Source organism: Balaenoptera acutorostrata, chromosome 4 (assembly GCF_949987535.1).
Source record: "Balaenoptera acutorostrata chromosome 4, mBalAcu1.1, whole genome shotgun sequence".
Taxonomy (NCBI): Eukaryota; Metazoa; Chordata; class Mammalia; order Artiodactyla; family Balaenopteridae; genus Balaenoptera; species Balaenoptera acutorostrata.
This window is the reverse complement of record NC_080067.1, coordinates 29,754,824-29,759,905: the sequence shown is the minus strand read 5'-3', so window position 1 is coordinate 29,759,905 and position 5,082 is coordinate 29,754,824. Positions and strand designations below refer to the sequence as shown.

General features: G+C 38.9%; 1 pseudogene; it reads left to right on the top strand.

The window, feature by feature from the left end:
• Positions 1–3,541: 3,541 nt before the first annotated feature.
• Positions 3,542–3,930, top strand: LOC103020264 (protein BEX1-like; annotated as a pseudogene).
• The last annotated feature ends 1,152 nt before the right edge of the window (positions 3,931–5,082 follow it).

Here is a 5,082-nt window from a genome sequence, read left to right as displayed (position 1 = left end):
TAACCCAGACAGCTACTGAGTGACTAACTGGTGGGAAACACTGAACAAAAGGATGATTCCCATCCCAAGTGGGATGGAGCAGGATGGTGTGAGATTTCATCACTCTGTGCAGAACGGAATGCAATTTAAAACTTATGAATTGTTTACCTTGGGAATTTTCCATTTAATATTTTCAAACTGCGGTTGATTAGGGTTAACTGAAACCACAAATGTGAAACCGAGGATACGGGACTAACTCTGTAACTGCTGTATTCTCCAGTTAAACTCTGTGCTGTGAATTAAAGGTATTACCACTTTCAACTTTAAAATATTTGAAATAATACAGTGATATAGTAAAGAGAGACTCGATAAAATTTATCTCCCGTCCCTCTTGATTTCTTGCATGGACCTGAAGTTGTAATTTGTGTACGTACTCAGTTGTGTGAAAACCGTCAGGCAAGGCATCTTGGCCAGTGGATAAACCACAGGCTGGGGGGTGAAAGAGACGTGGATTCCATTCCAAGCCCGACCACTTTCTAAAAGCATGACCTAACTTGAGAGGTTTTCCCATACTGAACTTCAGCTTCCTTGTCTATAAAATTTAGATAGCAACACCTACCTTATAGATCAACATGTACACTCATGTGTACAGTGTAAACAACAGTCATACAATACACACCAGCAAATTGGAGCTGTTATTACCGGCTTTTAGAAATGAGAGTGCATGTTTCAGCCCAAATTTAAATTTAGCAATAGCTTCAATCTAAGGCAAGATAAGCACTGTCCAAGTGAAGAAAATTATTTAGTCACTCAAAGTCATTGATTTGTGAGCAAACTTTAAAGCCACTTGGAAATATTGGGAAAAATACAAAGTCATTTTTGTGCTAATTCTCATTTTGAGCAACACCGAGTCACAGAAAGACTTTCATCTGCAAATAAGCCACAGCATGTGCACAGACTGAAGCATTGAATAAAAACACAATGCTTTCAATTTATACACTCATTTTCCTAAACCAGGTTCTACTCTCTACAAGTACATATGTGATGTCATGTTTAGTGTGGCCCTAAACATGGAGGGAGCTACTCAGCTTTTCCTTCAAGAGAGAACCTGCTTCAGGAAGTGCAGGTGGCTCAGGGCACCCAGGTGCACCACCTTGTCTATTTACTACAGTTTTCAATCCCAGCCCATGAGTGAGCTCAGAGGTTGTGCTAGGGCACAGCCATTTCTGTGCAATGTGGACCTTCTCCATGGCCATCTTTACACCAGAGCTTTTGATTGGTCTGGACAAGACTTTCTTAGACCTACACCACAGCCTAAGGCTTTTCCGACGCAATCCTCCCTCCTTCCTACTCTTAAGTCATAGTACTTGTTGCACAAGTACTACACCCAGATCTAAAGACTTTCCCTGCCTACTCTCACTCCTTTTCCCCTTTATCCTTCATAGATGTAGCCCCCAATAAATGTCCTGTACTTCCTACTGTCTTAGCTTCTGTTTCCTGGAGGACCTGAACTGAAACAAGGGGAAATAAACATTTTTGTTCCTGAAGGGATTTTTAATCTAGAATATAATACACATTAATTCTATTTTTATAGAAATATGTACATTTTATTTTTATTTTTTAATTGAAATATAGTTAATTTACAATGTTTTAGGTATACAGCAAAGTGATTTAGTTATACATATATATATATACATTCTTTTTCAGATTCTTTTCCATTATAGGTTATTACAAGATATTGAATATAGTTCCCTGTGCTATACAGTAGGTCCTTATTGTTTATCTATTTTATATCTAGTAGTGTATATCTGTTAATCCCAAACTCATAATTTACCCTCTCCCCCTTCCCCCTTTGGTAACCATAAGGTTGTTTTCTATGTCTGTGAGTCTGTTTCTGTTTTTAAATAAGTTCATTTGTATAACTTTTTTAGGTTTCACAGGAAATATGTGAATTTTAAAAGCACATTATGATCAGTCTACTATAAGGCAAGTAATTATAGCCTACTACTCCCCACAAAGCTAATTGATTTAATGGATGTATTTTTTAGAGTCTTATTGTTCTGCTATGACGTCCTAGGAGCAAATGCGACAGAGGTGGGCAGTGATTCAGAAAAAACAATCCAACTTTTAATTATTGAATTCTACCATGACTAGCAAGAATAGTAGCTATAGTTACTCTGACCAACACTACCTGACACTACTGAAATCCTTTCCTTTTTGAAGAATTATGGAGTGTGATTGACTCCTTGCTTTTCAACTCTGAGAGATCATTCTGGAGATTTATTGATGGATAGTTGAATTGATACAAGTACAAACAAGCAAGCTGTAAAAGTGTTTGGGAAAAAATGACAAAATATCCAATATATTTATCCTACAAATACTATGGGCAAGGCTCAGTGTTAGTGTTAGCACTACTGGAGAGTTATAAAAATGAAACAAATATAAGTATGCCCTTAAAGAGCTTAAGAGGGTAGTCAGGAAATTCAAGATCATTTAGGTATTTCCATTTTTAAAGTCATACTTACAAATTTAGAAATATTTAAAAAGCAGGAGAAAGTAGCCAGAGGAAAAATACATTAAAAAAATAAAGATAAATACAAGGCATCAACTTATTAAAGAGGCAAAGATAAAATGCTACGGGAGTTCAGAATAAGGAGTACTACTTGCCACCTGAGTTGAGAGCAGAGAAAGAGGTATCATGGAAAACTTCACAGGGAAGATGGAATTGGAGATAGGAGGTACAGAATTTGGACTTCAAGCACAGGATAAGCCATGCCCTGCAAAGTGAAGGAAGGTGAACAAAGTAGCAAGGACATGGGGAGGTCATGGGTGGGAAGAACATTAATTCAGGCTCGCTGGCACAAAGGATAAATCAAGAGATATAGTGAGAAATGGGGTCAGAGGGGTAAATTGAGGCTGGATATGGAGGGTCTTAAGTGCTACACAGAAGCATCTTATTTTATATCATACACCCAACTGACAGGAACAGGAGAATGATGAAAAACAATGGACAGGTGTGCGCTTTTACAGTAAGTGAGCCCCAAATGAAAATATCAGTATCAACTTTGACTTCAATGTCACAAAGAAGCAAAACCTTTCCACACATTTTGAAAAATCATTACCATACAGAACAAGTGACTTAGCCTGCCTGAAGTGGGATCACGGTAAAGAATTTTGTATTTCATTTAGCTTTATAAATACGAATTTCTCCACTTGCTTTTAATCTGGAGGAAAAATGTTCTCCAATATCCTTCTCCATGAAAATGATAAGATTTTCACACCTGGTGTCTATCTGTAAAGAACACAACATATTCAAAACTTCACTTAGCTTGGAGTGGGAGATTTAAGTCCTGGGTTGTATCAATATCAAAGCTCTAAGCTGCACGTGATAGGAAACGTCAACTCAACTAGCTTAAAAAATAAACAAGGGGCCGGGAAGGAGCCAACCGCCTCGCTGCAGCACCACCCTGCCCCGACCCCAACCTTCTGCAGGTCTGCGGGTTTCAGTGAAGCAGTGAGAGAATCGGGAGGAGAAGGAGACAGCAAGGACAGCCCAGAAGCAATGGCGTCCCAAGAAGAACAAGCAGCAAAAAAAATCTCAGCATGGAAAATGCCAACCAGGAGAATGAAAAAAAGGATGAAAAGGAACAAGATGCTAATAAAAGAGAGCCTTTGGCCCTCCCTTTGGAAGCTGGTGAATATTGCATACCTAGAGGAAAGTTCCATGTTAGGCATACAACTTTCATAGGCAGTTCCATGTTAGGCAGCCCATCCTGCAGTATAGATGGGACACGACTCAGAGGCTTGGAGAACCACAGGCAAGGATGAGAGAGGAGAATATGGAAAGGATTGGGGAGGAGGTGAGGGAGCTGATGGAAAAGCAGTCTGCGGGCAGTTAGCACAGACCTCCCTCACCATGACCATCGTGATGAGTTTTGCCTTATGCCTTGAATCCTGATGTTTTCCCTGAAGTTAATAGGGAGACACACCTGCTTCCTTAACTTAAATGTTTGTGGTGTACCTCTGTTGTAGACCTTTTGGTGTTACTTGTTTCTTGTGGGTCTCCTATTTCCAGCTTCTAATTGAATGTTGTGTTTTTGACCCAATCTATAAGTTTCTGTCAGCAGGAGAGTTTTACTTACTGCACAGAGAGATGTTCATTATATATTGTGAAGTTAATAAAGCAGTTTTTTAAAAAAGTAAATATATAAATAAGACCAACAAGGACCTACTGTATAACACAGGGAACTATATTCAATATTTTGTAATAATCTATAAGGGTAAAAGAATATGAAAAAGAATATATATATATATATATATATATATATATGAATCACTGTGCTGTACACGTGAAACTAACACAATATTATAAATCAACTATACTGCAATTAAAAATAATTAAACTAAATTTTTAAAATAAAAATGAGTTGGCTGCACACTGAAAAACCAGAAACAAATGAAGAAAATAATCAACTCTTAGGCCAAAAAGCCATTGGTTAGAGACTCAGGTATATATTTGCATGTTGAGTTTCCCCACACCTGAGAAGATAACCAAAGTCATGGGCTGAGAGGAGGGGAGAGGAGAGGGAAGCAGAGACTAATTAAGGGGGCAGGAGAAGGTGACACTGACAATCTTAAACTCACAAGAGCAGTTGGGTCATCTTCACTGCTTCCATTGAGGGGCATCAAGAAAAGAGTGGAAACAATAAAAGAAATACTTGCAAAGATAAAAAATAAACAAATAAATACGAATTACTGCCTCATATAACTAGAAATCCAAGGAAGAAGGTTTCCAAAATTGGTTAATTCAGCAACTCAACAACATCATCCAGAACCCCAGCGATTTCCCTTTCTGCTCCGCCATCCTCAGCATGCCACTCGCCTTAGGGCTAGCTCCCCTCGTGGTGACAAGGTGGCTGCCTCAGTTCTAGGCAGCAAATCTCAATCGGCAAAGCCCAGCTGAAAAAAGGAGGGCATCAGTCCTGTGTGCCTGCTTTCGTGAGCCAGAGAACTTTTACAAGAAGCCCCTTGAACAGACTTTTCCTCTCATTTCATTGGCTAGTTGCCAGGAAGAGTTTGCATGCCTATTCTTAAGGCTGAGAC